Source organism: Callorhinchus milii, unplaced genomic scaffold, assembly GCF_018977255.1.
Source record: "Callorhinchus milii isolate IMCB2004 unplaced genomic scaffold, IMCB_Cmil_1.0 Scaffold8, whole genome shotgun sequence".
Classification (NCBI taxonomy): domain Eukaryota; kingdom Metazoa; phylum Chordata; class Chondrichthyes; order Chimaeriformes; family Callorhinchidae; genus Callorhinchus; species Callorhinchus milii.
The window spans coordinates 14528234-14543932 of record NW_024704749.1 but is presented as its reverse complement, the minus strand read 5'-3'; the positions used below and the strand labels follow the sequence as shown (position 1 = coordinate 14543932).

General features: G+C 46.9%; 1 protein-coding gene across 6 annotated transcripts in view; it reads left to right on the top strand.

Moving 5' to 3' along the window:
• The window catches only part of LOC103180398 (astrotactin-2), a 390078-nt gene that overhangs the window by 165398 nt on the left and 208981 nt on the right, over positions 1-15699 (top strand). The gene's annotated exons all lie outside the window — the stretch shown is intronic.

Below are 15699 nucleotides of genomic sequence, written 5' to 3'. Positions count from 1 at the left end.
ATCACTCGATGTCGCGTATTAATTTTTAAAAATTAATTTTCACATTAATTTTTAAAAATTAATTTTCACATTAATTTTTTTTAAAAAATACACCTTTTAAAAATAATTGCATCTCCGCAGGGCGGTTGTAACGCATTTGACGGCCTGTTTGCCCTGTTTGCTCTGCAATTTTTTGGCATTGCAAAATACACAGTCAATCCACTTTGCAAGTCTGTTCTGTGAAGCGCTTTGAGGCGTCTCGAAGACATGATAAGGCACTGTATCAAATGCAAGGATTACTATTATTTTTATCGCGGCTGAGGTGTGTAGAAATCTTCTTAGCCCCTGGCTTACATCGGCTTTGAAAGACGGAGCAGACCGGAAACAGCGTGAGAAATACGAGAGCTTAAATTCCAAAGAACCTAATGAAAAAACACTATCGCTGGTTTATTGGCTTATGAAAATGCTTTGCACTCGTGGTTCCCTCTTGATAACATTGTCCCAGAAACGAGACAAATCATTGTGTGCTGGGGCCAGTTTTGCATTGCACAGCCTTGGTACATTACTCTGTCGGGTTTTTATATCACATATATATATATATATATCTATGAAGCAGGCTAGTCTCCAGGAAGATTAATGTGCAGAGGGTGGAGGAACATGAAATCAGCCATGCTGAGCAGAGGCTCCTACAAAGGCAGAGGATTTCCTCACCCGGGCCACTGTTTTGAAGGGAGGGGGTAGGTGAAGTGGGTTTGTGTGTTGTCCTGTCTAACATCCGACGGCCCAAACTCACTGAAAACAGATGGTAACGTCCTACACCCCCCCCCCCACCCCCACAGACAGGGAGAGAGAGTGCGCAGAGGATGGTGTGTGTATGTAAGTCACAGTATTGTGGTTCAGAGACTCTCTGAGTGTTAGGTTACCAGATGTATTGGATTGCCGGCAAATCAAACCAAAGAAAAATGCTTATAAGGCGGTGCTGAGTGGGGTGGGTGGTGAGGGGTCGGTGTAAGTGCAGACCCTGAGCTGCTTCAATTGACTAAAAATTAACGACACGGGGAAAAGAATCGCATTATGAAGACTCTTAATGAAGAGGATTGCTATTTTTAGGCGTTCAGTGTGCGATACGTCCCCGTGATAAGGAGAGTCTCGGAGCGAGAAGGCGCTGGCTACGTCAAACACAAGTGTTGATTGGGAGCTCGGTCTATTTTCAGGGCAGGATTGCAGTGCTCCTCAGCCTTTGTCAGCAGGAAACGTTCACGTGAAGTGACTCTTGTCAGAAAAGAGTTAACGGGGGCTCATTTAAATAGATGCTTCACCCTGTGATGGGAGGACGTTAAGGCTGGGTGTTTAGGGAGGCATGTGATCAGGTGGGGCCCTTCGTCAAACAAACCTATTTTTATGGGACTGGGGGGGGGGGGTTGGGGGCAAATTCTGAGTTGATTCCATGACAAGTTTGGGGTGGACACGTTTGCAGGGAGAGCGCGGGAGAGTGGGATTGATTTGGAAGCTCTTTTCAAAGAGCCGGCACAGACACGATGGGCCGAATGGCCTCCTTCTGTGCTGTATCATTCTACGATTCGTGAGCCTGTGAGTCTGTCTGCTGGGTCTTGAGTTGCCAGGATAATAAGGAATACCCGAGTGTCATATTTATTGTTGCAAAGAAAGAAAGCAAGAAAGAAAGGAAAAAAGAAAGAAAGAAAGAAAGAAAGAAAGAAAGAATGCGGAGCCACCTGAGCCACAGTATGTTTCTCTGTGCAATACCTTACCACGTGGTCACAGATAAATGTCCTTGCTCTCTCGCAGATTTATCCACCTTTGAGTAAATTAAGAGCATGGACTCCGTGTTGCTGCAAATAACACTTGCGCGAGCAGAATAATTACAAAGGGCCATCTTTCAACCAGACAAGTGAATTTTGATTGGATATATTTCTTTCTGCAGGAATTGACCTTATTTACTGAGTCAGCGCTGTGCCCGAGCAAACGTTATGGATTTTTAGCAGCGTGGCAAGCGAGGGCTTTTCCGAGGCTCTTCCATCTGGTGTTAATAGGATCAATAGCGGCAAAAGAAATTTCAGTTCGGCTGCCGCGCGCTGGAGTGAGGCTGAGCGCGGCCATCAAAGGTCATGATTGCGTTGGCCTGCCACGTCCTTCTCCGCGACACTTTGCCGGATGCGCTCTGCCCCTATCCTTAGCCCTGCAGCGAGCTATGGGGGAGCGCAAGCTCAATACTACAACAGTCGGGTGGGCTGTCAGCCGTGCCCCATCCTCACCCGCACCCCCAACCCCCCCCACACTTCGCTCCTGGAGCTGTCGCGTGTGGAGTTCCGACGACGACGACAACCGAATGACAGTTGTACAGCGCCTTTCACGTCTGGAGGACGTACGCACCCATACAGTTAAGTCGCGATGCGCCAGCTAGTTCGTAAATAATAATAATCATAATAGTAATAATAATCCTGGCGTTTGACCCGGCGCCTGATTACGTCTTCGAGACGCCTCAAAACCCTTCACAGGATACACTGTAAAGTAAATTGTCCCTATATTTTGTGGGCGAAACGCAGCAGCCGATTGCGCACGGCAGCGTCCCCACAAGCAGTCGTGGGCCGAAGTGACCGAACTATTATTTTAATCGATTAAATAACGGGCAGCGGTGGGGCGCTTTCAGGCCGTGAACTAAATCCCCAGACCAGCCGCCGCATTCTCCCACAAACTCACGCAGTGGCCGCACTTCCCCAGTAGTTCCCGTGAAGCGTTTCGAGACGTGCGAAGAGGCGATAAGGCAAAAGAGCGAGGGCTGTTTGTTGACGGGCGATTCTCTGCTCTTCGCGGGAGCGTTGCTCTGAAACGACGCAGAAGCTTGTGGATGCATAAGTGGGATGCCCCAGGCTTTCGGTCGCGCTGTGACGGCCGGCCCCGATTTAGCATTACGAGCAGTTTTTCCCCGCTACATCTCCCAGCGGCACAGCATGCAGCAGCATGCACGTCCCCTGTTTTTCCTCTTAATTTGTGCAAATGAATGCAGCCTGTGCTTCGCGTACAAACATACCCTTGCGCTCGGTGGCCAGTTTTAATGAGAGCTCCTGACGAGAGCAACTCATCTGCTGGTGGATGGAGGTTTTGCGAATTCCAGGGCCTCTCAAGAGGACTGTGGATTGCCAGGAGCAGAGGGTGTGCGAGGACACCACGAACAGGCAGGAATAATAGAAGTTTTTAATAGCCTGTAGAGGGGGCAAAAGATTGTGGAACCTGGCAAAGAACAAACACGCACTATTTCATTAACCGTATATACAAGGTAATTGCTCTGACGACGTTGTTAATTGCCAGGGACAATCCAAGCTCCCAAATCAATGGGAAAGGTCCTTCCGATCATTTGACACGTTGTGCCTCTGGCTCTGAGCTCCCTCAGTGAGGTTCCTTGAGACACGTTTCCAGTGTCGGGTCCAAAATGCCGTGTGCGTCTGTGTGTTGAGATAATTTTTTTTGACACCCTCCGATATCTCAGCTCTCTCCCCAGTCTTGGAAGAAATTTTGCTGTTAACTGTGAGCAACGACGGCGATGACGGCCACTTGCATTTCATGTCGGGCCCTGCGCACGAGCAGCATCTCTTCCCTCCAGCGTTTGCGCAAAAGTGTTCGCCTCCAAAACACACAGTCGCTACGTTTTTAACGCTCAGTCCCGTGAAGCGAGTCCCGACATTTCTCCCCGGATCATAGGTTTTCTCAGCTCCTGCTTAGACTACAAGACGTTTTGTCGTGTTTGTTTCGAAGGGAGGGGAGCAAACGCGAAGACGAATTTCACAACAGCCTGCGTTATAATTAACCGAAAGAAAACAAGCGCAGGAAAGAGTTGATTTTAATTTCACGAGGGAGCCGCATTAGGCAAATGAAGTTGGGTGAAAAATAGTGAGCCTGACAGAAATACACTGTGCAGTATTAACAAGCTGGTGCGAAGAGCGTTTGGGAGAATGCGGGCGTGTGATAATCAGCCTGCTCCCGCTCCACAGAAACCTGCTGTGAGGACATTCTGGTCTGTTGCGGAGTGCGCCGTGTTGCTTTGCACAGGAATAGCATCCTGACGGCACGCGCTGTGTTCCCAAAATCGCCTGCAAAATATTACAGTGAAGCTGCCACAAAATCCTGTGAAGCCCTTTGAAAGGAAATAACCCTTTTGATGGCCTCAAGCGTCAGCCTCTGTTTGTAGAGCGCCTTGAAATGTTGAGTGGTTTTAATGAGTCTGAGCTTCTGGTGGTAACCCTGACCTGTCGTGCTGATTTTTTTTTCGCGGTGGGGGCGTGGGGTGGAAAAGACGCCTCGCTGACGCAGAGCATCACTCGTGTTGGGTCAGCGTTGGTCTGAGTTTATCGAGGTCGGTTCTTTGACGAGCTTCCCTGTGCCAAGCCAGCGTGTGTTAAAAATACTCCAATGACCAACACACGCATTGCGCTCAGCAAACACCTGGAAAGAGAGAGTGAGAGTGAGAGTGAGAGAGAGAGAGAGAGAGAGGGAGGGTGGAAAAAAAACATCAGAAACATTCACGTCTGCCACTGCTCGCTATCCCTGGCCGCGAGGCAGTAAACTGTGAAAGGGAATTTATTGTATTGCATTGTGAGCTTTGAAAATAGTTACAGTGAATAAATTTTAAGGATCGTCTCGGCCCCGTTGAGAATGAAACCGGCGCGTTCTGTAGTGAAAGTGGAAGGGGGCCATCCATTTAGAAACCTTGGGTCTGAAGCGTGCTGGGACGCTATATAGACGTAAGTTGCTGCTGTTGCCCGACCCTCTCTGGAATCACGCGAGGAAGGTGGGTCCCTCTGAGTAGAGAGGGCGCATTCCATTCCAGGCGGAGGGAAATTTCCGCGAGTAGGTTCCTGGGGGGACCCTCAGCCTCTCAGCATGGGAACTCTTATAATATAATAATAATAATAATCCTTGCATTTGATATAGCGCTTTTCACGTCAGGAGGACATCCCAAAGCGCTTCACAGAACACACTGTAAAGTGAATTGACTGTATATTTGTGGGCGAACGCGGCAGCCAATTGCGCACAGCAATGTCCCACAAACAGTCGTAGATTGAAAATGACCAATTTATTATTGTTTTTTGGTTTTGGAGGGATTATTATTAGGCTCTGTGTGGAGTAAGGAAACTTGCCCAAGGTTTGGCCCTCTGCCTGGAATTGAACTCAGGTCTCTCGCTTGCAAAGCGAGTGCTCTAACCTCTGAGCTACAGGACTCCACGACTCTTAAAACTCTTAAACCTGGTGATGGATTTCTGCAGGTTTCAGCCACCCAGCTGACCGAAACCCGAACCAAAACGAAACTTGCTGTCGGAGGCGAAACGACAGGTGAAACGCTTCAGGAAAAGAATGCGCTCGAGTTTCCTCTTCAAGTCCGAACGGAAACTGCGCAGTTGTGCGGAAACAGTTTAGCGCTGTTCGACCCAACGGTTTTGCTTTCCGCAGTTGAACCGAGATTCACAATGCGTTCACAAAGTTCTGTAGAATACTTAGTATTTGATTGCGGCTCTGTCTGTTAATCCTTCTGATCTTGATTAACTTTATGAAAGGACTGTATCAACAATTCAGTAATTCCACCTGACTGGAGAGAGAAATTAATTCTCATCTCCTGTCCCGGTCTTAATTTTGAAAATGTGTGCCTTGTCCTCTTGTCCTGTGACTACTGTTTGAATTAAATCTAACTAAGTGCTGGTGATGGGGGGGTGGGATTTCACACCGTCTGCTGGAGGTAACAAATCTTTCGATGTGTCGTTTCCCGTCAATAATCCCTAAATAATCCTTGCATCAAAACGTCTCCAAGTGCTTTACAGGATACAGTGTAAAGTGTCATTTGGTGGGCGAGAGGAGGCAGCCAGTTTTGCGCACAGCAACATCCCACAAACAACCATGAAATGAGTGACTCGTTTTATTTGGGGGTTTTTTTGGTCAGGACACTGGAAGAAACCACTTCCGACGTGATAAGGCGCTATACCAAATGCAAGGATTATTACGATTACTATAATTCCTACCACCGCAGCGATGTCACCAGCTAAGCCCCCCTCCATTTGATGGACAGGTGTCACCACAATGAGTTGGAGGGGATTGTCAAAGGCTCCCTTCAAGATGTCCTTGATATTCTTGTTGACTGTGATGGCCTTGGGGCTACACCGTGTCTGCTCCATCTGCAAAATCTCTAGTTAACATCGTAATGAGCATTGGGAATTAATGTAAAGTCATCTGTGATAATGAGTGGCTCAAAGGTCAAGTAAATTTCTAAAGTGAATTAACACTGATATACTTAGAACTGTTTTAAGGTCATTTCAACGCATACCCCCCCCCTCCCCCCACACCAAAAAAATTACGTAGGTAAGCATACTCCATTACATCGATGGCCAGTGTTGACAAGAGATGGCGTGCGAATTCAGGCTTGAATCTCAGCCGTCCCATGAGGGGAGGGAAGGGGAGGACTCTGGGGAAGAAGAGAAACAGTCTCTCACGCTTCAACGAAGCTTTAACAACATTGATCCAGAGTGACACTGGCCCAGGGAGAGGCTGTTTGCCCGGCCAACCCCCTCCCACTTAATGAATGATGACTATAGTGATGGGGCCTTCGAAAGACAGGAGTGAATGAAAGCCTGAAATGAAGAGAGGGAGGGGTTTGGAAGCTCGGGAGTGGAGGGGGTGGAGGTACAGAGGTTTGTTACCGCATTCGCTTACAAAATAAAAAAAAACTGCTGTGGTCGCGGGTGACTGATCCACGTGGAAACCTATCACTGTGCTTAAGAGCATTCGAACCAGACTGAGAGTTCAACATCCGTGCGCCCCCTACAACGTAAGGCAATTCGCCTGTGTCTGGAATGGAATGCACACTTTCTCCCCGGAGGGACACAGCCTGGAGCTGGAGTGAGAACCTGTACATTTGACTTCCCTCTTTCCATCCTTCCCAGTAATTAAATACACCCAATCGGGTTCGAACACTCTTTGGGATGGTGACGGCTTTCCGTGCATGTGTCAGACACCCAGGACCTGCCCGACCGCAGCGTTAGCATCTTTACTGCCTCGCGAAACGACTTGCTGTCGTGTGCCACTCATCGCGGTGTTTTAATTTTGATTTTAACGTCCACGCAATGCAGAGGAGAGCTGAGTTACACTTCCCCGTGTCAAGCTGGCTGCTGGACCGGTGCCAGTTGTACCTCGTCCTTGTCGTCCTCAGCGCCTTGCAGGTCACAACCTTGTGCAGCTGCTCAGCAGCAGACGAGGGCATCTGGAAATGTGCACTCGGCTGAAATACGAAACACCGTCAAACCCGCAAGAGTCCTTGGAGGAGCCTCGGGGAATGCAGCGTAACGTAAAATACATATCGAGGTCTCAAAACTGCGGAGATCAACTTGGCTGACAACTTGGCACAGGGCAGATAAACTCTTCCTCCAGGGCACCGGGAAAAAAACCCGACAACAAATGACATTTACGGAGCGCTTTTCTCGTCGGGAGGAGGACATCGCAAGGCGATGGACAGTCAGGGACTTGGACCCAAGCAGAGGGTTGGGATCAGAAGAGATGGAGGCCAGGGAGAGTAGGGGGAGGTAGGAGGGGGACCGAAGGCGCGATCGAAGAGGAAGTGTCTTGAGACGGTCCTTGAAGGAGGAGAGGGAGGAAGGGAGGAGGGACGGAGGGAGGGAGGCGAAAGGAAGAACTGGCATCTCGATCCATAGAAGTTGTTGTTCCAATAAAGAGCACAAACCCCCTGTGTGCTACGCGGAACCTCCATTTCTCCCACTAAGCTTGCTCCTGCCACGGGTCGAGTCAATCCAATCTATTGCGGGCTCCAGATAGATGAAGGTAGATTCACACGGCAAACGAAATCACACGAGGTTCACGTACTACGGCTCAGGTCATCGGTGAAACAATTTAATTATAAGAGTGCAGAAATCTAATAGCAAGGTGAACACATTAAGTGGGATTTAAAAGGAGAAGCTATCTGAAGATCTGACTAAAATGCTATCACTGGCAAAACATTTGCTGCTTGAATATGCTGATACTGGAGGTTATGACTGTTCTGCCCCGGAGTTAAGTACATTGCGGTTTGAATAGCGTCTGCCTTGTAAGTCGTGGAAATGTTTTTAAATATTAATAATAATAATTTGCGCCTTTCGCACCCGCAAAACCCTTCACGTGATTTGCCGTGAAGGGTAGTGACTGTGTATTTTGTCGTCGATCGCGGTGGCCAATTTGCGCACAGCAATGTCCCACAAACAGCGACCAATGTGTTTTTTTTTAGGCGAATCACACACTTATAACGCCTCATGATTTTGTCAACATCTCAAGGCACTCTTGACGGCTTGGTTTATCAATTGGGGGGGGGGGGGGGTGGCAAGTGGAGAGGGCCGCTGGGAAGAAGGAAGTTTCGGTTGGGGGTTGGGGGAGCAAAGCGAGAGGAAAAAAAGGGTGATCGATCGTCCTGTCAAGGGGATCATCTTATGATAATAATAATAATAGTACCAATAATAACCCTCGGATTCGATACAGCGCCTTATCATGTCTTCGAGACGTCTCAAAGCGCTTCACAGGACAGCCTGTAAAGTTATTGACTGTATATTTTGTGGATGGGGCTGATAGGGATTAATCGGGGGTATATACCCAGTATATACACACATGTATATGTATATATATATATGTATCCAAGCTTTGTGTTGTTGGACAAACCCGTGCTTTGTGTTGTTTTGATCTGGAAAGCGACGGATCAGTGATAGCAGTATTCCCAGTCACACGGACCTGACTGGGGTTTTCTCTATCAGTCGCAGTACCTCTCTATCTACATTTTACAAGTGTGTAGCCATGGCGACCAAATATGGAAAGGATGCTAGAGCTGGAAGTGCTTGGTACCACTCTCCCTCTCTCTCTCTCTCTCCCCCCCCCACCGCTATCTCTCTCTGTGTGTCCGCGTCTCTCTTTCTCTCTCTTTCTCTCTCAAAAAGCCTGATTAAGAATCCCGCTCTGCATCGCCCTTTTGCCTCTTTACAGGACCCTGTAGTCTTTTTGTCGAGTCCTGTTGCTCGTTTCAGCCTCATTTCGATGTGAAGCTCGAATGATCGACGGCTGCCTCAGGTTATGGTCGTCACCGACCCTCGTTTCCCCGCTGTAACAATGGCAAACAGACGCCTCGAGGACGTGACCAGGCACCACCTCAGGCGCAAGGATTATCGTATGATAAACCTCGCGCTGCATACTGAACTTTTATCAACCCGTCAACAAGTCCCGAAGCGCTTCACAGAATTTTAATGCCAAGTTTTAGGACTGTGTTCGTAGGTCGATGTGGCAGCCAATTTGCGCATTGCAATATCCCTCAAAACACCCACGGGATGAGTGACTGATTTTATCTGGGGGACTGTTGATCAGGACAACAGGAGCGGGGGAGTGAGAGAGAGAGAAAGAGAGAGAGAGAGAGAAACTCCCTTCTCCTTTCGAACGGTGCCTTCAGCGTCCACCTGAACGGGCACAGACTCGGCCTCGGTTTACCATCTCAACCGAAGGACAGCGGCTCCCACAACGCAGTGTTTTCCCCCAATGCAGCACAGGAGCGTCACGTTACACTGGTAGTCCGAGCGCAAGGACGGTTTGTGGGCGGAGAGTGCACGATTGATAATAATAATAATAATAACAATAATTTTCCTTGCATTTGATAATGGCGTCTCAAAGCCCTTCACAGGATACACTGTAAAGTGAATTGACGGTATATTTTGTGGGCAAAACATGGCGGCTGATTGCGCACAGCAGAGTCCCCCCACAAGCAGCCGTGGATTGAATTGGTTTCCCTTTTGAGGGAAAACCGTCTCCTGCTGTTCTCGCCGTCTCCTGCTGTCGATGGATTTGTAATTGCGTTTGTGCTTCTGTCGTTCAAGTGGTGGCGAAATGGTCAGACCCGTCTTCTCTTCTTCCTTTCACAACCAATGCAGCGTGGTCGAAATCACACAGCAGGAGAGGAGATTGCAAACACAGCAAGACAAATGCTGTGTGTGTGTGTGTGTGCGTGTGTGTGTGTGTGTGAAGAAGGGGTGGTGGTGGGCGGGGGTGGATGCGAGTAACAATGAAAATAGAAGTAAAAGCTTTACCAGAAAATGAAGCTGATCTCTGTGAAGTTTCTGAATAGATAAACTGGTGCCTTTCGAACCCAGCAGCGAACGACCTTTAAAACAAACCCATTGTTTGTTCAAGCTTCTTATTCCACGCTCTGGGAGAAAGCTTGAATCAGGACTCCCCGTCTCGGGACTTATCGGATTCAAGTGCAGTACCGATCCTTGCGTTTGATGCAGTGACTTTCACGTGGGGTGGAGGGGAAATGTCTCGATGAGGGCTTCGCAGGCTCTAATGCAAAGCGCCCCTGACTCTGCGTGTCTTAGGCAAACGAGGCAGACAATTTGCACACAGCAACACCTCCATACAAACAGCCAAACGTGCGAATGACCCCAAATTTTATCGGGATTGTCCCACGATGCCGGGAGAAACTCTCTTCCCAGCAGGGACGGCGGGGGGCGTTGGTGGGGGTAGACAGCAGTCGGGAATGCTGGCTGATTTTTTCCCCTCCTTAAGCCAGAGGCAGTTGAGGAGGTTTGGATAACCCCGACTGTTCTGAGATCAGCTAACCCTGAATCCCAACGTCTGCCTTTCAGTTGGTGCAGCTCAATGCTACTCACTGGGTGATTGCCTCTGCCTCGCGTCCATCAAGGGAGTTTTTTGTCCCAAATAAAAATGAGTAAGAGTCGTGTTTTGCCGGAATGCTCTCAGTTTAAACTGCTTTAAAATGCTGAATGTATCCATAAAACGAAAGAAAGGAGACTCAGGAGTGTTAGTGATTGAACAGGACATGTCAGAGTGAAAAATAATAATAATAATCTTTGCATTTGATATAGCACTTTTCACGTCTTCTAGACATCACAAAGCACTTCACAGAATACACTGTAAAGTGAATTGACTGTATATTTGTGGGCAAAATGCGGCAGCCAATTGCACACAGCAATGTCCCACAAACAGCCGTGCATTGAAATGATCAATTTGTTATTTTTTTTTGAGGGATTATTATCAGGTGTGTGGAGTCAGGAAACTTGCCCAAGGTTTCACCCTGCCGGGGGATCCGTTACCGTGAAGCGCTCAGAGACGCCGTCCGTCGTGGAGGGCGCTATATAAATCCAAGTTGTTGTTGCCGGGAATCGAACCCAAGTCTTTCGCTTGCAAAGCGAGTGCTCTAACCACTGAGCTACAGGATTTGAACAAGACAAAATATTCTCTGCTTCAGTCCACCCTCTGAAATCTTAGCATCAGCTGATGGACTCGTTACTCAGTTTGAGTGCTTCTTTCATCTGGAGAAGCGATTCGCCCACAAAAATGCGGTCAATTCACTTTACAGTGTATTCTGTGAAGCACTTTGAGTCGTCTCGAAGACATGAAAAGCACTATATCAAATTCAAGGATTATTATTATTATAAAGGGAGATGTTTATCAGGACAGTTAGAACCTGTAAAACAGAACAGACTGACTGTTGGCAGTGGACAGGAAGGGTTCTGCGAGCAGACCAATGCACCTCGGGGAGCAAGGTTGGAATGCTGACAAGGATGTAATGTTTTTGATGAACAACTTGTATTTCTGGGAGAAAACATGTCAAGTTCTTCTGGAGAAAGCTCAGGGTATTTTGTTCGAAAGTTGCAGTAGCGATACACTGTTTAATTGGGACGCTGCTGGAGGTTTGATGGCTCGATGTTGACTGTGCAAAGTCTGACATCTGGACCATGTGTTTGATGTCGTGATGGGTCGAAGATGGAGACGAGGTGGGTTGGTGAAGAAGGGCGTCTTCAACCGGCAAATCCTTCCAAATTAAATCGGACGTTAACTTTGTGACCATTTGGAGAAAACGTTGCTGGATGCCTCCAAATTACTGAGTTTCTCCCAGGGTCTTGGCTTGCTGTTCACCCGAGAATTCAATGAGTTTGACCCCCGTTAAGGTTGACAATTTTGATTGACGATTGCACAAGGCGCCTGGGAAGGTATATAGCCCTCAATTTGGGTGTTGAGCGTGCTCTGGTTTTAGTAACTTAACCAGGAGAAATTCATTGCTCAATTTGACACTGTTATGAGAGATGGTTTCGTTCGGGAGTCCTTTAGAAACCCAGCCATATTGATCTCCGTTGTTTTGTGCAATTGTTAGTTGATCCATACCGTTTCTCTTCCCAGTGACAAATGACCAATTAAATACACATAAGTTACGTGTTGTGTTGAGCTATTAAAAGGCACATTATGCTGTACTGCACCAAGTGCATTGGTGAGGCCACATTCGTCAAACCTGAAGTAAAATGAAGCAAATGTATTTGAAGAATTGGAACTTGGAAGGTAATAATGATAATGATGATAATAATACATTCTTCACATTTGACGTGACCTCGGGAGGATGTCTCGAAGAGCTTCACAGAATTTACAGTAAACTGGGGTGTATGTTTGTAAGTGAAATCAGCAGTCAATTTGTGCACCAACGGCAGTCAGGCCTTCAGCCTTTCTGCCCCCACCCTCTGGAACTCTATCCTGGAGCCCCTATGCCTCCCCCCTCCCTTGCCTCTTTCAAGGACCACCTCACAACCCTCCTCTTTGACCATGTCTTCGGTCCATCCGTCTACCTCCACCCTCTTGCCCTCCACACCCCCCACCTTGGATCCCAACCCCCAACTGGGGTGCAAACTCTACACTGTCCAGAACCTTGGGACGTCCTACGGACATGAAAGGCACTATATGAATGCAATTTGTTGTTGTTGTTTGGCAATGTCTCATTGGGAGAAACAACAACAAGATTTCATTAATAGAAAGCGGGAGGAGATGATTCCAGTGACAGTTGGGAATGGCAATGGCTTGAATCAATCATTTATATAAATCCCAATTTGTCCGGCTTCATTAATCAGCAGGACAATCATTCTTGAAAAGGATTACGTGCCTCATGGCTCGAAATGGCTCAAAATGCTTTAATGTGTTCTTTCTTCTTGAATTATTTTTTTCCGTCCGCTTGGTTTTATCATGAGTAAGGCAGTGCCTTATGCGAAGATTAGAGTTCAGATCAAGAGGAAGCGATTTCTTCTCTGACGGTTTATTTATATGCAATCGCCTTTTTTTTGGGTGTCAGAGGGCCTGAAAGCACCATGTTATCATCAGGTGAGGAATGATCAGCACCTCTCACAAGGTTGAGTACATCAGCTGTGGACTGCCTTTGCAGTCTCTTCCACAAGGGAGACTTGAGATCCGATCCGTCAGCTGATTTCAGAAGGAGATACGCTGTGGGCAAGAGGGGTTTAGATAACGTCTAATGTGCTGACTTGGAGGAGAGAGAAGTCTTCCCAGCCAGCAGCCTAACACTGTACGGTTACAAATAGGTCGACAAGTGAGTGAGCAATTAACTTCTGGCTGATAGAGTCCAGAATGATAAGCGGGAACTTGTAATTGGGAATGTGCTAAATAGGTTACCTCACAAACTGGATCACTGCTCCCATCAAAATCTGTTATGACACTTGTCAATGGATTTTTTTTTTAAAACGAGCGCCAAGCTCTTTATCTGATTTAAAAATAAATAAAGGGCAATTTGTAATCCCACTGAAATCTAGTAGCATTTTGATTCGTTCTCCTCCTCCTCTACTTTATAATACTTTACTAGTTTTTAATAACGGGGGAAGTAAATTTTCGTTTTGAAAGAGTTCGTGATTCCCCCACAGCGGCAACAGAGATGAAACTTGTTTTTGAGTATTGGTGCAGTGTTTCTAAATTTGGCTTATTGAGTAAATGATATGATTTTGTATTACCTCTGGAATGAATAACTTAGAATTCAATCCAATTTGCTCTCTGCTTACTCTCGGTCTCTCTCTTGCTGTCTCTTGCGCTTTCTCTCTTTTTGCTTTCTCTCTCTCTCTCTCTCAGACATGGAAGGTTGTCAGAGAATCTTTGGGACTGCGTTGGCTCCAAGGTGACATGGCCTGATGACCATAACTGGTTTGGTAAAAATAATAATAACCATAATAATAATCATAATAATCTTTGCATTTGATATAGCAGCATCTTATCATCATGTTGTTGAACGTCTCAACGATGTGATAAGCGCTTCCTACAATATACTGTAAGATTAATTGACTGCGTACTTTGGGAGTCCGATACCTGAGCCAGACAGGCTGATGGTGGATCAACCAGCCTGGCTTCATAGATAAAACTTTGAGGAGCATTGTCAGAGGTGTTGTCCTTTAAATTAGATATTAAGCCTAGGTCCCATTTCCCTGTTCAGTTAGATGATGAAAAGCTTCCTTGGCACTATTCGAAAAGGGAAGAGAGTTTTTTCCTGTGCAGCAGTTTTCCGGATGTAACAAGAACGGGCTGTTTGTTAGGCATTGCTGTGTGTAAATTGGTTGCTGAGTTCATCTACAAATATAGTAACTACACTTTACAAAACGCACCGTGAAGGTCTTTGAGACTTGTTGGCCTGATAAGATGCTCTATCAAATGCAAACTACAAATAATTGAATGCACGAGGGTGAATGCTGCCTGTGTGGGAAGTATCACTAGAGGTCAGCGTGAGGAGCGTTTGATAAAACAAATTGAATATGTCAGGAGGCAGTCGTGTGCCGCAATAAATAAGTTATCTCCACTTGCGAGGGTGGCCTTAACTCACCGGTGACTTTGTTGCTCATCACTTTCCCAGTCAGCCTGACAAATTGAGTTATTTATCATGTTACAGTGACACACACGTATTCCATTCATAACACTTGTATTTTAATTTTTGGTTTCAATTTTCATCTGGTCTCCCTGTCGAGCATTTCTCAGTCAGTGAGGCATCGCCACAGGTGAGGTGGAGGGCACAGAGTCCTTCAAACTGCTCCCGTACAGTAATATCTCCTCAGAAGACTTGACAGCCTCGGCTATGGCTCAGTTGGCAGCGATTTTGTCTGGGGTGGTGTGGGGTTAGAGCGTCGTCGGTTCAAGCCCCCGACATCCTCCCTCCCTCCAATGCAGCACTGATGTAGCATTACATTGCGGCCAAATAAAAAAAAGAGAAACCTGGTCATTCAGTCACTGTTTTTCGTTCTTTGTGGGGATGTGATTGAGAATAAATTGGCTGCCATGTTCACCTACAAAATCCACAGTTGCTGCACTTTACAGTAAATCCTGTGAAGCGCTTTGAGACTTCCTCCTGACCTGAGAGATAGTTCCTGCATATCAAATGGCTCACGATTGTACAGTTCGTACATGATAATGACCACTTGGGCCACTTATTATTGTTGGGCGAGGTACCGGATGGAGCTCAGTGCTTGTGGATCCGAGATCTTCCCAGTCCTTAATCTTTAGCTTCTCACTGGATGAGTCGATGAGATCAACACACTGAGCCACCGGAGCAACCTGAATGGGTATCTTATCGTTCAAACCGATCAGGCTGAAGTGTTATCACTTTGACACTCTGCTATACCAGCGAAAATTAGTTTTTATTCCCAGTCGCGACTTTCCACACAAGTGTTACAAAGTCAAATTAAACAGCGAAATTACAAGCTGCTGCACACGTCAGTGAAGCCAAGAGGAATGAAAAGAGTGCAAATGATGAACAAACCCAACAGAAGGCAGCCTAGAGAGCCTCATAGGTCATCCACCTCCAACGTCCACAGTATTTTTTTTCAAATAAAGGTGAAAACTGCTATTTGATGCGTCTCAAGCCTTCTG